We start from the raw sequence: 26,128 nt of genomic DNA, 5'->3' as shown, positions 1-26,128 counted from the left end.
TTTGAAAGCACAGTCGGTAAACTAAGAGGCTAATGTAGCAGGTGTGCTTAGCAGCAGACTGTGCGCTAGCTAACCAAGTACATGCTAATATAGTCTTGTTAGTCAGTTTTACTGACTGTCTACAAAGAGCGGAACAACAGAGATAATATTGTCTACAATAAACATTTTACTGAAAATCACCTCAGGATATTTATTCAATATTTTGTTTTGTGTTCCACCATGTATTTGTTCAAAATATTTAAAATGGCGGAACTTTTTACAGTTACCCACTTACGTCTTGTGACTAAGGCAGAATTTTAGTCTCAAAGATATTATATTCTATATTACTTAGAATACGTATAACCAAAATGATCAATGTATTATTTTATTTTAACAGCAATTAGACATTTATTAATATTTGAGTTAATATAACACAGTTAAGCCTACTGCAGACAGATAATAGAGAAAAGTGGGGAAAAAAAATTCTTTGTGTAGAGAGGGACAGTGTCAGATGAGCATGAATGGCCAAGGTAACAGATCAAATCATATTGCATATATATTTTAAAGGAGATTTTAGCTGGAATCTGCCTGGCTATGGTCACAGCTAAGGTCATTGCTAAGTGTCAAATGTATGGAGAATGAGTTTTTTTCAGCCTTTGTTGAAACTTGTTGAACATTTTCAGCTTAAAGTAAAAAGAACTTTTTTATGGTAATCTCAACTCACTCCCGGTGTAATTGTAGCTGTAACCTTGGTGTTTGCGTTCAGAGTGGTGTGCATTCAAAATGAAATAATTTAGTGCATGTCTAGACTTATTCATTTTTTCTGTCTCCTACAATTCTTATGTAAAAAATTATCATGTAGTGGAAGCAGTAGGGTGTTCATGGATTGTATCAGACATTAATGTTTTTATGTTTGTTGTGTTTTTGTCAAAATGCAGGTATTTTCTTCATGGTCTGAAAACATGCTATATTTAAATAATAAAGTCAAAGCTTAAACAATGCTGAAAAATGTGTTTTGTGAAAAAACAACTTGGTCTGACAGAAATGAGTTCCAGTTTAGAGGCATAATCCACTCAGCATTGGAATGAATGTCATAATTTTTTCATGCTTTTTATAATTTATTTGAAACATTTATAAAGGTAAAGTTAACATAGAAGTTCAATGATATTTGAAATCAAAAGTATGAAAGTTTGAAGTTTGAATTCATGGAGGATTTTTCATACCTCATGCAAGGTCAAAACAAAATATACAGATTAATACGTATAAAAGTAAAGTGTCATGATATCATGCTGCCTGGAACATCATGATATCATGATATCACCATGTTGAGCTTACATGTTTCTTTGGAAAACTCACATTGACAAAATATGCCATTGTGCAAACATAGAAAATAAAGCTAGAATGAATGTTATGCTACATCTTTAAAGCCAGAACTTTCTCTGAAACTCTACATCAGTGGTCCCCAAACTACGGCCCGCGGGCTGGATCCGGCCCGCCTCCAAATTTGGTCCGGCCCCCTTAACAATACCAAAGAGCATTGAGATTTCTTTTTCATATACTGTATTTTCCGGACTATAAGCCGTTTATATGTGGATTTTTATTCAACCACCAGGGGGCTCTTTAGCAGGAAGTGAATCATTGGAAGTCAAAATTGGAAATAAAAGAAGAAAGCACCCATTAAAACGGAATTAGGTTTTAATAGGGAATTGAAATTTGAGAATGTTGTTGATCAGTAAAATAGCATTGAGGAGAAAAAGAAGATTTTTTTTTTTTTAATAATACTGGGATCATTATGAGAATTTGAGGCCATCTACTGTATGGCACTACTGCCATACAGTAGATGGCAGTAGTGCAACAATAATGGATACAAGCTGCTGTTGAAATCTAAAGAAGAAGAAGAAGAAGAAGAGGCCCATTTTCATTTAGCACATGCTAGTAGCAACACGAAGGATCAGCACTTTTACTGTTACTGTTACAGTTACAGTTCGGAAACTACCGTAATCAATTCAGTTAAATCTAATCTTGGCAACTTTTTCTTTTTCAACCATAATAAATGTGATATTCAATTGACCTGTTATGACTCAAATTTTGGGTGTCCGCCCCCCTCTGCTGCTGCTGCTGCATCGTTGTGTAAAACCTGGAGCGGCAGAGATATCTGAGGCTTATATGTGTATGTTGAATGGTTTTTTTAATAAAAAAACAAAAAAAACTTTGGGGTTGTGGTTTATAGTCCGGTGCGGCTCATAGTTCGGAAAATACGGACTATAATCCTTCCTGGATTTTTTCTGTGAAGAACCCAGAGAGGGTTATTTGATTGTGCTTTCTGGAAAACAATAAATTTTTACATTAAGGCACGCCTGCAATCGTCACACTTTTTCTGTTACAAACTGACTCCGGCCCAGCAGAGAAGGGAAAAGTTATGTGGCCCTCACCAGTGGTGGGAAGTAACGAAGTACAAGTACTTCGTTACTGTACTTAAGTACAATTTTCGTGTATCTGTACTTTACTTAAGTAGATTTAATAATGGATACTTTCTACTTTTACTCCACTACATTTTACAGTAAGTATCAGTACTTTCTACTTCACTACATTTCTACAAAAGTGTCGCGTTACTCGTTACATCCAAGTCGAGTTGCTCTTTTTTTCCATTAAAATGTGAAGTTCAAGGACTTAAGATGGCGCCGTAAAATCCGAGCAATAACGTTCGTGTCTGTTGTCACCCAACGGCTCCCCCTTTACTCGCACGCGGAGCTCCAGACATGCGCAGTGGTTTCCTCTTAGCGGGAGGCAATGTCTGTCTAATCGTCAGTAATATAATAGCGCTGCATAAATCATAAGATATGGCTACATGTAAAATCAGCAGCGCTTCGCTTGCACAGACGGTGGGGACTTCGTCCAACTTTTAGCGTCACTTCGAAGGAAAGCTTAAAGAAAGGTAAGCTCCGTGGACGTGATGCTAGCAAAGCTAGCTGTACTGACTGAGACACACATGTTGCATCTACGATGAAAAAAAGTTGTCACTCATGTGCTGAGTTATTGAGTGGAGGTGTTGACTGAGGTGTCTTATATATGGGACAACGCTGCGACCAAAGTCTGCATTGATATGATATTCAGGAACGATCCGATTGTTCTGGACGGATCTTTACTGATTAAATTTATTTCAGCTCTAAGTATTTAATATCTAGTTTTTTTTATGGGAATGTGGATCTTTCAGATCAATTTGAGAAGCAATTTTGATAGGTAAAACTTAATTTTTTTGTATCACGTAGCGCGGGGTGCTGGTCTTGATTTGGTCTTGGGTTGGTGGTCTTGATTACAACACTGCTACTGGCTCCTTGGTTGCCTGTCCTCCCCCACCCACCTTCTTTCCATCCCCTTTCTGTTGGATTTCTTTAAAAATAAATGCCACTAGTGGCAAAAAAGTGAAGTTCATGTTATGTTAGGACAGGAGACAAGATGTTTCCATCCCTGAAATTATGATGCATAGAATCACATATCTAAGTCTAAACTATGTTAGAGTAAACACAATAAAAACATGCTTTATCTGTGGCATTGTTCATTAAAATGGCACATTTCTAATGTATTAAAATTAAATACGATCTGTACACTTAATGATATTAGCAATTAGGTATTAATCAACAAGTACTTTTACTTTTAATACTTAAGTATTTTTAAAAGCTAGTACTTTTTTACTTTTACTTAAGTACAAATGTTAATGTGGTAGTTTTATTTTTACTTGAGTACATTTTTGTCTGTGTACTTGTACTTTTACTTAAGTAAATTCTTTGATTACTTTCTCCACCACTGGCCCTCACAGGAAAAAGTTTGGGGACCCCTGCTCTACATTGATCCACTGGAGGGAAAACAATGAAAAATGTTTGATTTCAGTTGTAGAACTTAAAAGAAGATGAACTACATTAATTTCTCTGATTTTTTTATTGATGCGTTTTGTTGCTCAGTCATTCAGGTGTATGAACATACTGGCAACATGTTGGTAAAATGACATATTGTTGATTTTAGCTGATAATACAACAACAATCAAGAGTATTCTTTTTACTATTATGTCTCATGGTTATAGAAAGAAATACAAATGATCATAAAAACACCTGTTTGGAGACTTATTGAGTCTCCAAACAGGTGTTTTGTGACTAACTGTAGTAGCTAACTAATGCTAGCTTGTACATAGACAAGCTAGCATTAGTTATGCTTAAATTCCGTAACAAAAGTATGTTTTTATCTTTTTTTTTTCAAAATCTCTTTCTCTTTCTTACTGTTTATTCAATGTCACATGCTGTTTTTATTTTTTATTTTTTTAATTATATAAAGCATCTTGAAATTCCTTCCCGCTGAAATGTGCTATACAAATAAAAATTTATTTGGTTTGATTTGATAGACAGAAATTGGAGACTTGGTTTGAACCTTGTTATTTATTCTTTCTTTTTTATACTCTCATGTAGAAATTTTGCTTCCATTTTAATTTTTAAATGTAATGTTTGTGGAGTTAAAATCAAGCTGAATCCATCAGCTAGCACACAGGCGCTAATGGAGAGCACTTAAAATATTAGGATGGTAAACACCTGCTTTTGGTAGCTGACATTTTAAGAATTGCACACACCTTCTATTTTCAAAGCCACAACAGAGAAAATAAAACATCAGCTTGTATTGCTTCAAATTATCTCAGAGAAACCAGAGGTTGTTAGTAATCATGTCAAAAGTTGCTCACATATTTGACATTAAATGCTTCATTGCATTTCTGTTTGCACAGTAAAATAGCTTGTAGGCTTCCAGTGCTAATTGAAACACCTAAAACATGGAGAACCTGATTACTCTCTTGTGTGTAGTGCAATTTCTCTGATGAAAAGGAAGAGGCAAAAAACCCTTTACTGCTCTTAAAGGTTGTGCTTTTATGCTTGGAAGCTATTTGTGACCTTGTGCAGTTAGTGTGCAGAATTTCCTTCTGCACACTAACTCATTGGTTTGTCCCTAAATATAAGTGCCTGGCTTCACTTGAAGAAGTTCTAAAAAGGAAAGGCAGGGAAACGTTTGCAGTAAGCGGCTGTGACATGTTTTGCACTTGCTGCACTGGAAATATCCCGCTTGCTGACATGGTAGGATATAATCTATGGGAAGTACAGACGTTTGGCTTTAACCACACTGACAGAGAGTGACTTTATCTCCTGAGTAGCCCTGTGTAACATGGTGGTGGGTGAGCTGGTCTTTCTAACGCCCAGTTCAATCTGACCTAAATCTTATCAGGCGATGTTAGCCTATGTGTAAGTGAATCATTTTTCATGTCACCAGTGACGCAGAGAGCGCCCTCCGATGCCTGAAAGGATCCACTGAACGTGACAGATATTATCTTCACTCTGAAAAATATGAGTAAACCGTCAGCAGTTTCTCTCTGTTAATAAAACAGGGAAGGGATACTAAACCAATGGACCGCAGCAGGGTTAATGATTGATCTAACTCTGGAACAGCTCTGCAGGCTACTCATCTGGTCTTTGAGGTCACCCTGGTGCCCACGGACGACCTTTTGGTGACCCCTGATCAAAAGTATTCCGTTGTAGCTCTAGATGAGTGTTTAGCTTCTCAAATCTTTGTGTGTTTTCTTCCAGAACTTCACCAACCCTGTCAGATGTGTTCCATGGTCTTCATGATGCTGTTTGTTGAAAAATGTTCCCTACAAATGAACAACTGGTTTTAATCCATCAAATTCCACATAGGTGAACTATTTTCCCAAATAAGATGACTTCTAGAAGCAACTGGTAACTTAGGAGTATAAGAGTAAAGACTTGAAACATCTTCTAGTGAACACAACTGTGTGGGTGCTGTATGTTTAGCCTCTGTGACCTTAGCCGCTTCTCTACAACCAGAAGAAATAACGACATGATCTGTTCTTTGAAACTCTGCACTTTTTAGTGCTTTTGGGTGTATCTGAAAGCGCTGCCGTTGGGTTTGCAAACTCAATTTCCCATGGAGCTCAATGAGTAGAGCCTAGCACTAAAGCTGCCAAGGTTAGGGATTTCATTTTCTGCACAGCTCTGTGGGTGAAGTATATATCAGCGGCGGTACTGTCGAGATATGAAGCTTTAGCTCCCATTGGGGCCGGCTGTACTCATGATGTATGCACTCTTGCTAGGGTAAACCTCTTTAGATGGAAGGATCCACAAAGTGTCAAGTCTTAAATATGGTTGGTGGAAAATGAATCCTTGCACAGCCAAGAGATGCTGCTGGGAAATAGCATATCGGAATCAAAAGACATCATGGCCAGATCAGCAGGGGACATGCTTTAAATAAAAACTACATTACCTTAACTCACAAAAAGGTTTTTCCAGCACGTCATGTAGGGGTAAGAAGGATCAGGGCTTTACTATTGGAAAAACTCAGTTGTAATTATACACCATCATTAATAAAACCTCTAATCATTACAACTAAAAAATAATACAGAATGCTTTTTCATGATGCCTTCACAGGTTTCATGTGTGATTGCTCAAGAACACAATGAAAGTATCATAATGTCAACAGTTCAAGACAAAATGATGATTGAGTGTTTGAGGTGACGACTGAAATCAGACTTGCGAACAAGAAACACTGCAGTTGATCCCAATGTCACAATGTTTCAAAGTGTCAAGAACTTTAGTGAGAAACACCATCATGAAAATTCAGAGCTTGGCAGAGGCAGGAAGTGAAAGATTTAAAAGACATCAGTAGAAATCTGTTAAAACTCCAGAGCAACCGGAGTCATGTGAACTAATAAATTATTTAGGGACCACTGCTCTAGGTGCTTGCAGGGCTTGGCCGAGGTATGTACATCAATCCGAAGTCCCAACAAGTAAGCTGGAGAACGGTTTTAAGATGTGCGCCTTGTTATAAATTCACTGACACTAAGGTGAGTTTTACTTTCTTAAACTTAGTGGCTAACATTAACCTTAGCTTATGCTAGTAGGCAATATTCTCGGACATTGTTCTTGTAAAAATGTGCTATTTAAGTATCTAAACATTCTAACTGACAATGTTTTACGTTATTTTCAAGTTTATTGCCGTTAATGTCAGAGACTAATTTGGAGGTTATGGTTTGGGCTTTTAGCTTCCGAAGCATGACGAAGCACAACAAGCCTCATTGCTTAACAGTAGCGCAGCTCTGGTGTCAGAGATCTGGTTCAGCTGACTGTTCAGGTTCATAGTTGTTGCTTTTAGAAAAATATGACCGTGTTGCTTAATGTCTCCGTGTTATTTCGTTTTATTACCTTTGCATGTTTCTTATGAAGAGCTCAGATAGGACGGTGTTTACAGCAGTGTACAGGCGGATCAATTGCTGGGATGTCTGGCTCTGGTCTGCTCTCTCGTTCCCATAAACTCGCTCTTTCAGGCTGAATACAGAAGTGATTCCATGGAAATAACTCAGGGATGGCTCTTTTATTTACCATCCGTCTCCTCCGGTAGTTTTAGGCTGAAGAAACTGATCCGGAGTGAAGTGAAGGCTGCAAACTTTGCTGTGCGGCGTTAGTTTTAACTGGTAGCGACAAATATTTACAAGCCACCATCATAATTCAGGGTTGCTTGGAAATTAATGAAAACTTAAAAGCCCATATATTAGGAAGACAACAATGTTCATAGTATTGCTCTTTTTGCATCTGAAATACAACTTTGTCTTTTCTAGCTGTCATGGTAACTCAAAGCGGAAACAAGTGAGCCGCATTAGCTCATGCAGATGTGACCTTATCGCCGTACGTGCAAAGACCCCATGGACCTTACCAAGCTCAGCCCAGAAACGCCCCTCGAAAGTCCCACTTGACTACATGTCTCACAAGCAAAGCCTCACCGTGCTTAGCTTCTATGTGTAAACATGGCATTTTTCATTTCGACTGACTCCCTGCAGAGTATTTCTGAGTCGATTAGTTTAGCATTTCTGCCGGATTTTCACAAAATATCAGCCACGACAATAGACAGGGGAACCAACAAGTTCATGTCATCTTTTTTGGACGACATCAAGGTGTTTTAGCCAGGCGATGCCTCCAACATTGTGCGCGTCACAGTGAAAAGCTACAGGTGTTATGCCCAGAAACGCATGCCTGCCCAAAATTGCATCCCCTGTCGAGGGAGCGCGCATCGCTCTAAGCTCTCGCATATTGACGACATAATGGACTGAAATATGACCGAAGAGGAAATTTTAAAGATATTTGTAACATTATCACGTTACTTAGCCTAAAATGGTGGGTTTTATTTTGCAAATTAATTTAAATAAATACGTTTTTTACACCTTTATTGACACATATGAGTCGAACTTTTTTCAGTCCGTGTCTGTTATAAACGTTCTCCGCAAATGGTTTGAAATTCTCTGCTTAGTCTTTTGATACGATAATAGCTAAAATAACTTTTTCCACATAATCAGAGTAGTTCCATGAACTGCTGATATAAGTTTTATATCAATAGGATAATATTTGAGGAAAATAGAGAGGTGATGCATATTGTGGCAGGCTGGAAATCCATATTGCCAAAAAATGCATCCCTGTGCTAATTGGGGGAAATAAAGAGCTGAAAGGATTTCACCTTTTCTACGTAATGACACTTGTTCTCTGAGCTAATGCTATAAGTTTCATATCAACAAGACGGATGCAAATATTTTCAGGCTCATAAATTAAAATGCATTCCCTTCTACATTAATAGACTAGAAAGTTAAGCATGATAGAAAATGTTCTACTTAATGGGCCTCTGTTTTGTAATGCTTTTAAGCTATTATGGTGTCAAAAGAAAAAGCAGAGAATTTCAAACCATTTGCGGAGAACGTTTACAACAGACACGGACTGAAAAAAAGTTCGACACATATGTGTTAATAGAGGTGTAAAAACCGTATTTATTTAAATTAATTTGCGAAATAAAACCCACCCTTTTAGGCTAAGAAATGTGATAATGTTACAAATATCTTTAAAATTTCCTCTTCGGTCATATTTCAGTCCGTTTTCTCATCAATATGCAAGAGCTTAGAGCGATGCGCGTTCCCGCGACAGGGGATGCAATTTTGGGCAGGCATGCGTTTTTGGGCATAACAACGGTCGATGAGGAAAACAGCAGATTCTCACACCCTCAGCATAAATATAGCTGTGGACAAGTGGACAAGATCACTGACGCCTATTGTTCTTGCAAGGCTGGGTAAGTCGGGCATTCATGGTTTAGAGGGTTCGACTGTGCCTAGGTCTTAATCACGGTACTCGGTGCTAGTGTGGCTAAAACGATTACAGTTTAGTAAAAAGCCATTTCAGGTGAAATAAAATCTTTAATGTATGTCAGATATGGTACACATTGCATATTGATCTGTTCAGCTAACGTAAGACTGTAACTGACAGGCTTCAAGGTGGACAAGTTGTATCGGTACTGCCATTATGCTGTACTTAGCTAAAAGGTTTTCATAATGGATGTGTTTATTATTGACTTTCTTTTTTTCATTCACTAAGCACAAAGAAAGCAAAGCAATAATACTTACACCAGCAGACACTCGTTTGTTCTTATTGATCCTACGACGGTTGAGCTGCAAATGCGGTCGTGCACAAGCTTTGATCCAAGCAAGGCTTTCCGTTTCAGATTTTAGAAATCTGTGAATTTTAGTTCCCCAAACACGATCAGGATACCTGACATCGCCTGTACAGATACCCCACTGACGGTGGAGAACCATTCTTTTTCGAGTCCTGACACAAAAACTTTCTGCCGGCAAGAAGACGCCGGGGTAACCGTATCTGATGGGGAAACGCGGATTGACGTAACACTGGTCTGCTAGTCCACAATGTACATTAGCATGTATTTACTACAGTAGCTTCCATTTGTGAGACGGTCAAGCATGTGGTAGCTGCGCTGTGACGTAAAATGGGCATTAGCCAATGAAACGCGGCCCCTGTGGTAGGGTCCATTGACAGGGAAGAGGGTAATGAGAGAAGGGGGAAGACAAAGACCGCCAGGCCGGGAATCGAACCCGCGACGGCCGCATCGAGGACCAGGGCCTACATACATGGGCCGCACCCATATACAGTATGTAGGCCAACCCCTGCGCCATCTCAGCACCCCACTGCAAGGTTAAAGTTTAAGAAAATCTCCACTGCAGCAGAAGAGACAGTGAAATCAAACTGAAGAATGCTGATAATAGACTGGAGAAAGGTTACGTGTTCTGGAGAAATGTTCTTTGGTCAGTGGAGAGAGGACCACAGCTCTTGGATGAAGATCTCTCAGTATTTGAAAGAGTTTGTGACACCAAGTACTTCAGGAAGGTTTTCATGACCTTCAAATGAAAAAGAGGCCCACAGCACCACAGATACTCCGACATGCTTAACAGTGGGCATCAGGTACTTTCCCACATGTTACCACGTCTGACTTCTTCTGGTGCAGAATTATGACGCACATCTCATGTAGATGACGTGAAATTTGGATAAAATACAACATGAGTGTTCAGATTGCAGATGCTTTGAAAACAATCAGATCTGTATCTGATTTAGTTCCACATATGGAAGTGGCACAGATCAGATTTTTTTTGGTGTGTGAAAAGATTAGAACTGGACCATTCAGACTGCGGTGAAAATGGACCAGAGACATCGGATTTAGGTTACACTGCCTGCGGTGAGAACGTAGCCCTGGTGCTAAATTACATTGGGGTTATCTCTTAGCAAATTATAGTCTGAAAAAAGTTCTTTTTTACTTTTAGAGACAAATACTTTATCACAGCCCTGAATTAACTTGAGTGTCATTGTTGAAAATTGACTATAAAAGTAAAAGTATGAAAGTTCACATTTCCTCTGGTGTGTTTTGCTCCAATAAATAAATGACAAAATATTAGGAATTAATTTGGTTCTTCTGGTTAATCAAGGACGGTGGAGGCCAGAGTCTGACCTCCACACACACACACACACACGCACGCGCGCATGCACACACACACAAAGAGAGAGAGAGGGGCGTTGAAAAGCTGCCGGTTTTCCAGACAAAAACAAGGATGCAGCAAACACAGTTATTCTCCCTTTGCTCAAGGCCGTGGTCGTGTTTGGAGCCGCTTGCAGTGTTGAAATACAAAAACTTCCACCTGATTTTTATTAACAACACTGAAAGAGAAGGTGAGCTAAGGATAGAGGTCATCATCTTTTTACTGGAGAATATACAGTTAGACTCATTTAGAGTTATTAATAATCCGCTGAATGCAGAATAAAAGCTGTTACTAAATATTTGAATTTAAATTGTTTAATGTGCTGAGACTAATCTCCATATGTTGGCTCTCATTTCCTGCTACCTTTTGGTTGATATAAATTCAATATATTATCAATATGTTTTGTGGTATTCACTGCAGGGGTGCACAAAATATCGGCATCTGCATTGGTATCAGTTGATGTATGTGATTTTGTATGTGATTTTGTAACATATCGTGTTGCTCTGATAAGTAAAACTGGGCCGATATTAACGACTAAAGTTTATTTTCACTTGGTTGTAGTTTGTGTTTCAGGATGGGAAGGTTAAGGCTTGACGATGTGGTATTTGTTCAGTCGTGACAATAATAGTGAGTTACTTAATACCAATAAATATAGGTTATTGATACACATTTTCATATTGGCACATGCTTCATTTATTATACTAATGTTTAAATCAATAGTAATTAAAAAATGTGTCCCAATCTTTTTGGCAGTACATTTGTCATACATACATTTGTCATTCAAAACTCACAGAAAACAAAGACTGTAAGTAGTGCAGATGCTTTTAATAGCGCAGTTAAACAGCAGTTGCGTTTAATTATTTTTCTAAATATAGTGATATTAATTGATGTCCCAGTGGAACCAACAATGAAAAATATTCAAACTCTCTGTTTTGAGAGTTTAGAGTCAATCAGACTTTATAATTTTCATACTTTTTTCTCTGTTCTATGGCATAAAATTTTATAAAAATGTTAAAGAGGATGAACACTTTGAAAGGAAATGTTTAGAAAAATACATTTGTCATACATTTGATCCATAAGGATGTTAGTTTTCACTGAATAAACATACCGTATTTTCTGCACTATAAGGCGCACCTAAAAACCTTCACAGGTCTAGCAACTACGGTAAGCAGCCGCCGTCTTCATTTTCGCCCGTAGAAGAAGAAGCGCGCGGTGCATGCTGGGATAGTTGTCAGAACGCTGGTTTGTTAATAAAGTTTGACTTTGACTAAAGTTTGACTTACCTATCTACTTACCGACCGTCTATGATCAGGTCGTTTGCAGGTCATTTAGCACCACTTTCTCCATGAACATGCTGTGCGCGAACGGAGAATGGGTGACCAGTGGGCGGCGGGGATGGGGGCGGGGGAAGAGAGACAGAGACTGCGGCGGCCCAGAAAGCAATTGGGCACAAAATCGCATCACCAACACCGTGAGTGAAACAATGACTCGGGCAGCCTTCTATATAAAGTACTCGGGGACTGCTTCTTTATTATTACACGTCCATATTTGTAGAGTACGGAACAAATCGCGTCCCGTATCGGTTCATTATGGGAAGGGTGGCAACCCTAACTGCAGCGTCTATTCTATGCGCCTTATATGTGAAACAAGTTTTAAAATAGGCCATTCATTGAAGGTGCGCCTTATAGTGTGGAAAATATGGTACTTATTTATAGATTTTTTTTTAAATTCTAAAATTTTTATAGTTGTGCTCATGCTACTGAACAAACAAATATATTGTAACAGTTTTAAAAGTTTTGTATTGTGGATGACCGACATTCACATCATTCTGTATCTTTTTCCAGTCCATGCCAGAGCCAGAGTATAATGAATTCCTCCTCAGTTGATTATGTGCATGCAGATTTTGTTTGTGCAGATTAATTCCCTGCTGCTGCCGCCTTTGTTAATACAGATGATGCTTGTTCTTCGGTGGCTCCAGGTGGAGCGCGCCACACAAACACTCCCAGTCCTCACCTGTTTTAGCTCCCCCTGTCAGAAAATGAAATGGTTTACTGTGCAGATGGGCACGGAGGAGTGACATTATTATTTTCACGCGTGGAGAGCAGGCAGTTTGTTACATGCTTTCATCAATTAGTGTCCGCCAGTCTTTAGAGAAAGAATAAAGAGACTTTGACAGATGGTGGATCTGAAGGAGCAGAGGCAACACAGAAAAGCAACTAAACGTTAAACTTAGCTGCCTAACGTTTAAGCAATTTTAATTTTACCAGTGTTTTAACAATCTGGTCTTTAGGGACAAAAGTTAATTCCACTGTTGATTGTGCTGCTCTTCAGTCTGCTGTTCTACCTCTGGTCACTGCCGCCCTTTAGGACAGACAGACAGGAAGCATGCTGCGGCACGCACCCAGTTGACAGATCCATGGCTCTGTGATGGGAGCTCAAATGTGAGTTCAAACATCCCAAACTCTTTGCAGTCAGAGTTGCCGGTCTCAATGCTGAATCTGAATGTCATCTTTCACTGACCTGTTTCATTATTTTGTCATCTGTTCTCAGTCTTCTTTCACTCTTTGTTTTGTTTTTGCTGACAACCATTGCTGTGGCAACAAGGTATATAAAAAGTGTTTCATCTACGCTGTTTGTTTGGCATCCATATATCAGAGTGGAGAGGACAACAAGACTGAGGAGAATGCTGCTTCTGTGGCTCATTTTCCTTTTTCAGACTCAGAATGAGGACTAAGAACAAACTGTGGAGGCATTTTCATGGAGCAGAGATACAATACTGTAGCAGACATGACCAACACCGCCTTACTATCTAGATTATTCTCAGAACTCCCTTTAAGAAGCATAAAACCAGTGGTTTCACAAGGCTAACTGAAAAGTTAGCTGTGCTAACCCTAAAGCATTCAGCATTTCGTGTTGAGCTAACACTAACTGCTTTAAAATATAAACGTCTAAATAGCTGAAGGATTCTTAACATTCAATAACGAAAACTTCCAACACAGATTTCGAATTTTATTCAACTGAAAGCTTACAAAAAAGATGTTACGGCCCTGGGCCTTGTAGGCTGGGCTGCAGGTGTCTTGTTGTCTGTCTTTGTGCTCCTCCCCTTTGCAGGTGTCTCTGATCCATTGATTGGGAGCGCAGAGTACTTGAACCTGGCTGTCTCCGTCTTCTGGGTCGCCTTCAGCGTCCACTCTGCCACTTCACACTTGTGGTGTTTTGTTGCCAGGCCTCAGCTCCCCTCCTTTTTGGACTTTTGAGTTTGTCTTTGTTTTGGCACTTCAACACTTCCATATGCACTCATACAACACATCCAAGCATTTCATTACACCACTGATACTGATATCCACAATCCATTGTTGTTTTTGGTAATAAATATTAGTTTTTCTACACTTTAACCCCTGCATGGTATCCCGTTTTTGTTATGACCTTGAGCCAGTCGTAACACGGAAAAATAAACTTAGAAGAAGCTAAGTGCACTAAGCATTTTCAAATTTAGCAAAACATCTAAAGCACTGAACAGAAACCTAGCCCTGCTATTAGCGCATTAGAGGAAGTGTGTCCACAACTCCATACAACCCAGATCCAACCTGCCAATCTGAACAGACACATAAATACAGTTTCAAAATGAAGCAAGGACACGTTTTGAGACATAAAAAAGATTTTCCCAAAACAAACTAATTCAATGCAAAACAACAAAATAAAATATGGGTATAATTTATGATATCAAAACAAAACAGGGTAGAAATAATATAGTATGGACAGGGTACCAAAAAATATCAATATCACTTTGAATATGTGAATAAAAATTGTGATGTAAGGCTGTGCGCAGGAAGGAATTTTGTTGATTTGAATACTCCCAGGTTCAATTTAAATGCTGTATGCTTTTTAATGACATTAGATACATTTTTCAATGAGAATAAATCTGCTGCTTTTACTAACAACAAGGGCTCCAATCACATGAAGCTGCACTTTGCTTTTGTTTGGATTTACTTTGCAGAGGTAGTTTTTCCTTTTAAAATAAATTAACTTTGTGTTTGCAAAGTCGATCTTAACATCAGAGATATTCCTTGAAGCCTTAAAAGTGAATCGGCCAGAAATATATTCTTCAGTTTAACTATTTATGAAAGCCGAGGGAAATTTATTGAACTTTTGGAGCAAGAAAACAAACATGAAATGTCAGAAAGATGATAGTTTGTCCAAAGTTTTGAACATATATGTCTGAAAGGAGTGTGCATTATCTAAATCAATGGTCCCCAACCTTTTTACTTTTTATTACCGCGGACAGGTCAAGACTTGGAAAGTTTGCTGCGGCCCGGGGGGGAGGGGGTAAGAGGTGGGGGACCGTCAGATTAGGCTGGTTGGTGTTCCCGCTAAATCCTCCTGAATATGCCCAATTTGGGTTGTCTTGGTCTTTTTATCGCAGCCTGTGGGTTTTTCCCTGACTGGGAACGAGAATACGACCTGTTGAATGTGACAGGTAGCCAATCAGAAAGCGCGGTGACGTAAGAAGACGTAAGAGTTCTTTCCCTCCACTATTGCTACGTGCATGCTCCATGTGAGGGATTAAAATCAACAAGATGATACTGTTGCTCGGCGGAGTGAAAGCTGCAACTCCATGACTGGATGCAATCTGCTGGGTTTCCTTTAGATGGAAACTTTTTAATTAATTTGAATAATAAACTGAACTTAACTGAGTTTGATAACTGGGATAAATTGGAATGAATGTTGACTGAATGGAGATGACTTTTCATTGTATAGTGCCTCAAGATGTCATCTGTTATAATTGAATTGGTGTTATATAAAAAAACTCAATTGAATCGATTGAAGACTATGATAAGAAGTTTGTTGTAAGGGGATCCAGCAGACATGGAGCCAAAAAGTTTAGACTGTAAACCCTGAGCAGAGATGTACAAAGCTTGGTAATATCACGTTTTCCATTTTGTCTTATGTCTAATTCATTTGTTCCCATTTAATACAGAAATAATTTAAACTCATTAGGAAATCAGATTCATTACTGTGCAGCTTTGCATGTGATGTTTCTAGGAATAATCTTAAAGTTTTAGTTTTATTTTCAACAAAAAAATAAAAATCTTTTCACCATTTCTTGTAAAGTGTGGAAATAAAATTATGCTAGACTCCTCAAAAATTAGGATTTTAGCTCATCTTCACTTTGGAAGCAGTTCAGCTGGCGTCTCAGTCTGAGTAGATTCTGTAGACTGCTTTCTAATCTTTACGTCCTTCTGTTTTCAGCTCATGCAGTGGCTGAAAAGAAAATCATTATCGCTCCTTATCATTTCCCTCTAGGGACCAATCAGCTGGCAGTGCTGGCTTATTATCAGCCTGATCAGCAGCTCACTGTGGCAGGAATACACCCTTTACCTGCTTGCCATTAGACTTAGTTTGTCCTTCCTATTATGGTAACTATTCAGAGTTTCTGCTGGCTCAGTTGTAGAGGCAGGCTGTAATTTATGTAATGTAGAAGTGGAACAGCTATCAAGTTGTCATTTTTCACATTGTGAAACTGGAGGAAATGATTTAAGATTTGCCTGAATATAATTTGAAAAACAAAACTTACCGCTGTAAAGACACTTCATGTGGTTTTCTGGGTTTTAAAGCTGGAAACAATCAGTTTGATTCCACTTCTGCTTAATCTGTCACAATTTTACTGTATTTTGTAACATTTTATGCCCAGTAGTCAACTTTCTTAGTTATCTAACTATAAAATTATCATTACTAAGCATAAAAAAAATCTTCATGACAGAAAACCCAGAACTGCTTCCTCTGACCGGCCAGCAGCGCTGACCTTTAAGAAACAAATATTTCATGTTTATGTCATAGTGACAAAAACTCCTGCCACTGTACTTTCAGTCCATCACATAAAACTTCAGTAAAATACAAAAAAAGTTTGTATTTGTCATTACAAATACAAACTTTTGTAGCAAAATGGCAAAATGTTAAAAAATGTTTAAGGAGGCATCAACACTTTTGCATGACACAGCAGTAACACAACGCAGAAAAGCTGAAAAAATAAACAGAACCAGACATATTAATACTCACATCATAACATGTATTAATATGACTGATTTAAAAAACTTTAGCCAAAATGTAAAACGGATTCTGAAACAGCCTGGCTAAAACGATGCAAGGTCAAGAACTGAACCAGGGTTGCCTTTTGAGACGATGCTGAATGAGGAGCTGTGTGGATGCTGAGTCGCTGGCAAGCTTTCCAATGATAAATGAGTGAGAGGAGGAGGAAGCTGGAATGAGTAACATTTCCCATGAGGAAGAGGAGGAAGAGGAAGAGGCTGGACATGCCAAAAGAGACTTTGGGTAGTTTTGGTAAGTGATACAGAAAGTTTTAGTGCTGAGAGCACAGAGAAGTGACATGGAGAGAGGGCATAGAGGGGGAGAGTGAGGAAGAAGAGCAGGATGAAGAGAGACAGAGGGTTACCAGATGAGTCAGGAGGGCAGGGTACATGTCATCCGCTTAACTTTCTATAAGTTCATGGTTGTCATCCCTCGAGCTTCAGTCTGTCTGTACTCTCCTTTAGTCTGTATTGTATGACTCTCTCCATCGCTCCCAAAAACAGGTAAACAAAAACTGAATTGTCAACAATCCAACTATGAGGATAATGTTTATACTTTCTTACACTCGTTCATTCATGAAGAAAGTGATCTCTAGCATGTTGTGTGTGGTAGAAGGAAAGTTTTACATACTTTCAGACTTTACTCTTAAAGTAAAATGCTACTACATATCTTAGTAAATGTTCTGGACACTTAAGGTTTACAGTACTGTCTACCTCAGTTATGATGGAGGGTCTAAATGTGAGGTTCCTTCACTCCTGGCTTAGCTAGCAGCCCAGGCTAGACGCAGTTAGAGTGGCTTCAATATTAAAGAATACCATGAACTGTAGTAAAATCTCTTTGGGTCATTTTATGTCTTTTGAATATCTTGGAATCGAAGTAAAAGGCCACAAACGAATTTTGACACTAACTTTATATAAAACTCCAACATAAGAGGAAGGTTTCCTTACGAACTTGAATGAGCTTCTATCTCTCATATGCATTGATTATGATTGTTTAATAATTGTCGGTGATTTCAACATTCATGTTGACAACCCCCAAGACCGAGGGGCTAAAAAGCTCTGTAATTATATTAGAGAGTTTTGGTTTAACACAACATGTCAAACAAGCAACTCAGGGACACACACTGGACCTGGTTATCAGTAAGGGTGTGAATATTTCCAATGTTTCTGTAACTAATATTGCCCTGTCAGATCACTTTGCTGTTTTCTTTGACAGTTCTTTATCCGTTAACCCACTTGGACAAACAGCTACTGTCACAAAACGTACTTTCACAGAAAACACAGCAGAAACATTTAATCAAATCTACTCTTCTTCCTCGTCCTTAAGCTATAATAGATAAGCTGGTAGATGATTTTCAGTGCAAACTTTCAGATATCATTGATTACATTTCCCCCATTAAAGTGAAGGTTGTGACTGGTAGGAAGAAATCTCCATGGAGAAATGCACAAGTAGTTCAATCTGCAAAACAACTCTGCCGAAGAGCCGAACGGAGATGGCATAAAACTCAACTGCACGTTTATTATGACATCTACAAGGAAAGACTACGTAACTATCACACAACACTAAAACATGCAAGAGAGGCTTTCTTTGCAGATGTCATAAACAAAAACATTAACAATGCTCGAGCTTTAAATGCTACTGTTGAAAGGCTCACAAATCCTCCGATGACGTTGCCACCTGAACTTCAATCTATTGCCGCCTGCAACAAGTTTTCAAGTTTCTTTTCAGAGAAAATTCAAAAGATCAGAGGATTAATCTGCACATCCACTCCAAACCCAGTACCAATGCTGCGCCCAAACAAAACAAATGCAGGAAAAATGACCCAATTTCAACAACTAAATTATAAAACCCTAGAAGAAATTATAAGTCAGTTAAGCTCCAGTTCCTGCTGTCTGGATGTCCTGCCCACACATTTCTTTAAGAAAGTCCTGCCTGTCGTTGCTAATGATCTGATCCAAATAGTAACTCATCGCTCTCTTCAGGTGTTTTCCCCCAGGCTATGAAAACAGCAGTTATCAAACCACTGATAAAAAAGAACAATCTGGACAAATCCCTACTGCAGAATTACAAGCCGATCTCCAACCTCCCATTCATCAGCAAAATTATTGAAAAAGCCGTTTTTAAACAATTAAATAACTTCCTAACAATAATGAATCACTTTGACTCCTTCCAGTCTGGTTTTCGTGCTCACCACAGCACGGAGACGGCCCTTGTAAAAGTGTTCAATGACATCCATATAAATACAGACTGTGGGAGAACCACAGTGCTGGTTCTGTTGGACCTCAGTGCAGCTTTTGACACTGTTGACCACGACATTTTACTGAATCGACTGGAGACTTGGGTCGGACTCTCCGGTCCAGTGCTCAACTGGTTTGAATCTTACATAAAGAACAGGGATTTCTTTGTTTCAATCGGAAACTTCTCATCAGAGAGGTCAAAGGTCACATGCACAGGACGAAAAAAGGGATTTTCGACAGCTATTGACACCTTGTTCTGCCGTGCGCATGGAGATTGAGGGCTTTCGGCAAGAGGTTTTAGTCAGAGTTGAACACAGCCAAAAATGGTCAAAAACGCTGTGTGTCCGTGTTCCCCTATCACCCCTCTCCCCTTGTGCCAAGCAGAGGTTTTCGTATTTAAATGAAGTTGCTGAGTGCCATGCAAATGCAAATCAACTGTTGAGCACCGCCTTTTGACTCTTATTCATTTTGTAGCTAACCCTTTTTACCTTCTGTTCACCATAAAGAAGTATGTTTGGAGAAAACAATCTATCTTATCCATTAAAATATATATTACATGTGTGTTAGGAGCACTGAAAAACTTAGTTTTGGTTGAATTGATGATATAAAAGAAGAATATGCATGATTACATACAATAGACTTTTGTGAAACGTGATCTTACTTTAAATAAACATATATACATCTAAAAACATTTTAGCAATTAATTATAATAAAAATAAAATAAACTGTCACGTAACTTTAGAAAAAATAACTTTTAGAATGTATTTTTTTCTGTCAACTTTCATTTAACACTCCAGTCCAGTTGGTGGCAGTAATGCGCTCTCATAGTCGGTCAAGCAGCCGCCATTAAACTCCAGAGGAAGATTTGCACTGGTGGTAACGAGTGCTAACTGCTACACCCAACATGAACGAAAATACCCATGTGTTGTGTGAAATGGTGGAAAAAAGTCCTATTTCACGGAGTTACCTTTTCAGTATCGTTTTGATATTAAAGCAATGATCCGGCGGAAAACAACAGATGACACCGCGGCGGTCCAACAAGACCGAACTCACGGTAAGAAAGCTTTTATAAATAACACGTGGAGCGAGACCAGTTGCTTTGTTTGTTTCTTACAGAAAGCGGTCTGTCGTTTTCTTAATGCCGAAACAAGTGTAGGGTGAGATTTTGTATTGTAATCTCTATTACATGTGATGTTCTGAACTCTTAAAAATACTCGCATCTTCTTTGATTTTTTCAGACCTGAAAAATGGCCAAGCAGAACCAGCCAGACCTCAGACCACGGTGCCGAGGAGCTCTGAGTCCACCAGGACGAAGAGAAATTCAGTAAGTTATGATTTCACATTTAGTGAATAGTGAACACTCACATATTTGTAAGGAAAACTGATCTTCCCGTTATTTTATTGATTTTGTTGTAACGCAGTACAGCAAGGCAGAGTGTGGAAAGCAGTAAAGATCTACAAAATGGCGGACAGAGGACGGATCTGAGGACGAAGTCATGAAGCCGGTATGTATAATCACTGCGTTGATTCCCGACTGTATAATGGTTGTTTGAGAATAATTTTAACTTATTTACTTATGTATTTTTGAGAAAGCGATATATTTGCTACAATATTTTTTTAATTTTACATTAATTTCCACAGGCTCCACAGAATGAGAGTCACATTTGTGTCCATCAGACTCTTCAGGAACGTTCTGATGTCTGTGATGAGGACAGAGATGCAACTGTGTGTGAGTATCTACTATTTTAGAATGTTGATGATATTTTATGCTTCAACATTGTTTATGTACATAAAGTAATTCATCCATCCATCCATCCATCCATTTTTTTCCGCTTATCCGGGGTCGGGTCGCGGGGGCAGCAGCTTCAGAAGGGAGGCTCAGACTTCCCTCTCCCCAGCCACTTCTTCCAGCTCCTCCGGGGGAATCCCAAGGCGTTCCCAGGCCAGCCGAGAGAGTACCTCCAGCGTGTCCTGGGTCTTCCCCGAGGCCTCCTCCCGGTGGGACGTGCCCGGAACACCTCACCAGGGAGGCATCCAGGAGGCATCCTTACCAGATGCCCGAGCCACCTCAACTGGCTCCTCTCGACGTGGAGGAGCAGCGGCTCTACTCTGAGTCGCTCCCGGATGACCGAGCTTCTCACCCTATCTCTAAGGGAGAGCTCAGCCACCCTGCGGAGGAAACCCATTTCGGCCGCTTGTACCCGTGATCTCGTTCTTTCGGTCATGACCCAAAGCTCATGACCATAGATGAGGGTGGGAACGTAGATCGACCGGTAAATCGAGAGCTTCGCTTTTTGGCTCAGCTCTCTCTTCACCACGACGGACCGGTACAGCGCCCGCTTCACAGTAGACGCTGCCCCTATCCGCCTGTCGATCTCCCGCTCCCTTCTTCCCTCATTCGTGAACAAGATCCCCAGATACTTAAACTCCTCCACTTGAGGCAGGACGAACCCCCTGACCCGGAGAAGGCACTCTACCCTTTTCCGGCTCAAGACCATGGCCTCGGATTTGGAGGCACTGAGCCTCATCCCGGCCGCTTCACACTCGGCTGCGAACCGCTCCAGTGAGAGCTGCAGATCACGTTCCGATGAAGCCAACAGGACCACATCATCCGCAAAAAGCAGAGATGCGATCCTAAGGCCACCAAAACGGATCCCCTCAACACCTCGGCTGCGCCTAGAAATTCTGTCCATAAAAGTAATGAACAGAATCGGTGACGAAGGGCAGCCTTGGCGGAGTCCAACTCTCACCGGAAACGAGCACCGACTTACGGCCGGCAATGCGGACCAGACTCTGACACCGGTCATACAGGGACCTGACAGCCCGTATCAAAGGGCCCGGTACCCCATACTCCCGGAGTACCCCCCACAGGGCCCCCCGAGGGACACGGTCGAACGCTTTCTCCAAGTCCACAAAACACATGTAGACTGGTTGGGCGAACTCCCATGCACCCTCCAGGACCCTGCTGAGGGTGGGTCGCCACCTCGGCGACCTTGTCCCCAGAGATTGGAGAGCCCAACCCAGAGTCCCCATGGTCAGCTTCCTCAACATAAGGCATGTTGGTGGGATTGAGGAGGTCTTCGAAGTATTCCGCCCACCGGCCCACACTGTCCCGAGTTGAGGTCAGCAGCGCATCATCCCCACTATAAACAGTGTTGGTACTGCACTGCTTCCCCCTCCTGAGACGCCGGATGGTGGACCAGAATCGCCTCGAAGCCGTACAGAAGTCTGTCTCCATGGCCTCTCCAAACTCCTCCCACGCCCGAGTTTTTGCCTCAGCGACCACCCGAGCCGCATGCCGTTTCGCCCGCCGGTACCCATCAGCTGCTTCTGGAGTCCCACAGGCCAAAAAGGCCCGGTAGGACTCCTTCTTGAGCTTCACAGCATCCCTCACCGAAGGTGTCCACCAATGGGTTCGAGGGTTGCCGCCTCGACAGGCACCAACAACCTTGCGGCCGCAGCTCCGATGGGCCGCCTCGGCAATGGAGGTACGGAACATGGTCCACTCAGACTCAATGTCCCCCACCTCCCCCGGAACGTGTTCGAAGTTCTGCCGGAGATGAGAGTTGAAACTCCGTCTCACAGGGGACTCCGCCAGACGTTCCCAGCAGACCCTCACTACACGTTTTGGCCCGCCAGGTCTGACCAGCTTCCTCCCCCACCACCGGAGCCAAGTGGTCAGTGGACAGCTCCGCACCTCTCTTCACCCGAGTGTCCAAGACATACGGCCGCAAATCCGATGAGACGATGACAAAGTCAATCATCAAACTGCGGCCTAGGGCGTCCTGGTGCCAAGTGCACATATGGACGCCCTTATGCCTGAACATGGTGTTCGTGATGGACAATCCGTGACGAGCACAGAAGTCCAACAACAGAACACCGCTTGGGTTCAGATCGGGGGGGCTGTTCCTCCCAACCACGCCCCTCCAGGTCTCACTGTCATTGCCCACGTGAGCGTTGAAGTCCCCCAGTAGAACAAGGGAGTCCCCAGGAGGGGCACTCTCCAGTACCCCCTCTAAGGACTCCAAGAAGGGTGGGTAATCTGAACTGCCGTTTGGCCCGTAAGCACAAACAACAGTCAGAACCCGTCCCCCCACCCGTAGGCGGAGGGAGGCTACCCTCTCGTTCACCGGGGTGAACCCCAACATACAGGTGCCCAAATGGGGGGCAACAAGTATGCCCACTCCAGCCCGGCGCATCTCACCGTGGGCAACTCCAGAGTGGAAGTACGTCCAGCCCCTCTCAAGGAGACTGGTTCCAGAACCAGAGCCATGTGTCGAGGTGAGGCCGACTATTTCTAGCTGGAACCTCTCAGCCTCGCACGCTAGCTCCGGCTCCTTCCCCACCAGAGAGGTGACGTTCCACGTCCCAAGAGCCAGCTTCTGCAGCCGAGGATCAGACCGCCAGGGTCCCCTCCCTCGGCTGCCGCCCATAGCACAATGCACCCGACCCCTTTGGCCCCTCGGACAGGTGGTGAGCCCATTGGAAGGGGGACCCACGTCTCCTCTTCGGGCTGAGCCCGGCCGGGCTCCGTGGGTAAAAGCCCGGCCACCAGGCGCTCGCCATCGTGCCCCACCTCCAGGCCTGGCTCCAGAGTGGGGCCCCGGTGACCCGCGTCCGGGCGAGGGAAAACGAAGTCCAAAGTTTGTATTCATCATAGGGGTCTTCGGGCTGCGCTGTCTGGTTCCTCACCTAGGACCTGTCTGCCTTGGGTGACCCTACCAGGGGCATAAAGCCCCAGACAGCTTAGCTCCTAGGATCATTGGGACACTCAAACCCCTCCACCACGATAAGGTGGCAGCCCATTATGCATAATTACATAGCATAATGTAATTATAATGTAATTATGCTATGTATTGACAATGCACAAAAATGTTTTCCAGCTGCATCCAGGACCTACTGCCAGTCATCCAGATGTAGCTAAAGAAAGAAGCAGGTCAGATTTATTACTAATCTAGAGATGTCACAATTACTTGAATGATTAAAGTACTGTGATTTATTAAAATCCATCAAATTATCTGCCTCAGAGTTTGTTGAACTATGTTTTACTATTTATCACCAACTACTTTTAATTCTTTTTTCTTCCAATTGTTTCCAAGTGTTTTCTCTTTTTCATTAAAGTTTTTATTTTTTGTAAGAATGTATTAATGTGTTTGTTTGTTTGTTTGTTTTAATGTCTTATGTGTGCATACTAAGCTGGAAGTTGCCAAACAATTTCACTGTAGTTTCATAATGACAAAAAAATGCCTGTATTTCATAATGATTGTCTGTTCTGTGTTAACAGCTGATGGAGGAAGGCAGAGAGTACTGGCAGCAGAGGAGGTGGCATTCTGGGAGGATGGCAGCTATGAGGCGGAGTCAGGATGGACCCCAAGTTCCTCCAACCAGGAGCTCAATGACATCAGGACTACAAGACAGGAAGAGACGTCAGGTCCACGCTACAGGAGAGATGCTGGGCCTGTCCTGAACGCAGCATAATGTTCATGTTTGGACAAAGAAACACTGCCAGATGGTCCAGAAATGGACAAGCATTTCTGTCTTATTTTGTGTGCAAACAGTAAAATAAAATAAAATGAAATAAAGAAAAAAAACTTCTGTCTCTTTTATGTTCCTCATATATGAACATGTTGCATATAAGCAATATCAAATGAATGTATTTTAATACAGCATTTATTTTTTATTTAGATTTTTTAAAATACAGCATTAAAAATATTAATGATTGGGGGCGGGGTTTATTTATAAAGACATAAGTGCTATCCAATGGGCACACATCAACCAACCAATCACATATCAATGATGAACTCTGATGTCATTGTTTTTCATCCAATGACTGAGAATCCACGTGGGTCTGCTGAAGCGCCTTTGCATGTGCTAGGCTATTCGTATGCTAAGTAGAGTCGTTAACACCTCTCGCCCGCCCGCTCCCCCCCTCCAAGGATTCCGCAATCGACAGATTTCGACTCCCATGAGTGAAAATGTAAACTGTCGATTGCTGTCGATATCTGTCGCTGACTAGCTGCATTTGCGTCAGAATACAGGGTCAAAAATCCCACTTTCCGTCCTGTGATGTGGGGTACCCCAAGGTTCAAACCCAGGACCCCTTCTTTTCAATATTTATATGCTCCCACTGGCTCAGGTTATAACAGGAAATAAAATCAGCTACCACAATTATGCGGAGGATACAGCTCTACATCACGATGTCACCAGGTGACTCTAAATCCATCCAATCACTGAACAGATGCTTAGAACAGGTAAATGTGTGGATGTGCCAAAACTTTCTCCAGCTGAACAGAAGCAAAACTGAAGTTATTATCTTTGGACCTAAAGAGGAGCGAACTAGAATCAATGCACAGCTTCAGTTATTACAACTAAAAACCAGCGATCAGCCCGAAACCTGGGAGTAGTGATGACCTCTGACCTGAACCTTCAGAGCCACATTAAGACAGTCACAAAGTCGGCCTTCTATCACCTGAAGAACATCTCTAGGATTAGAGGACTGATGTCTCAGCACGATCTAGAGAAACTCATCCATGCATTTATCTTTAGCCGCATTGATTAGTGTAACAGCGTCTTCACAGGTCTGACTAATAAATCAATCAAACAGCTGCAGCTGATCCAGAAGCTGCTGCTGCTGTTCTCACTAAAACCAGGAAGATAGAGACATAACACCAGTTTTAAAGTCCCTACACTGGCTCCCTGTAGCTCAAAGAATAGACTTTAGAATACTGTTGTTATTTTATAAATCACTGAATGGTTTAGTACCACAATACCTTAAAGATCTGTTATTGCTGTACCAACTGTCTAGACCCCTCAGATCTTCTGGTTCTGGTTCTGCTCTGCATCCCCAGAACCAGAACCAAACGAGGAGAAGCAGCATTCAGTTTCTATGCACCACAAATTTGGAACAAACCTCCAGAAAACTGAA

At 41.2% G+C, this 26,128-nt stretch overlaps 1 protein-coding gene and 1 long non-coding RNA gene across 2 annotated transcripts in view; one reads left to right on the top strand and one right to left on the bottom strand.

Moving 5' to 3' along the window:
* The window catches only part of nrg3a (neuregulin 3a), a 555,594-nt gene that overhangs the window by 77,765 nt on the left and 451,701 nt on the right, over window positions 1–26,128 (bottom strand). The gene's annotated exons all lie outside the window — the stretch shown is intronic.
* Window positions 16,833–24,644, top strand: LOC145555012 (uncharacterized). Its single transcript, XR_014091046.1, has 5 exons — window positions 16,833–20,527; window positions 20,625–20,708; window positions 20,845–20,932; window positions 24,087–24,139; window positions 24,488–24,644. It is a non-coding gene; the product is annotated as an uncharacterized LOC145555012 (long non-coding RNA).

This window comes from Poecilia reticulata, chromosome 15, assembly GCF_904066995.2.
Source record: "Poecilia reticulata chromosome 15, P_reticulata-male-v2, whole genome shotgun sequence".
Taxonomy (NCBI): domain Eukaryota; kingdom Metazoa; phylum Chordata; class Actinopteri; order Cyprinodontiformes; family Poeciliidae; genus Poecilia; species Poecilia reticulata.
Note: the sequence above shows the minus strand (reverse complement) of the source record. Positions and strands in the feature narration are given on the sequence as shown.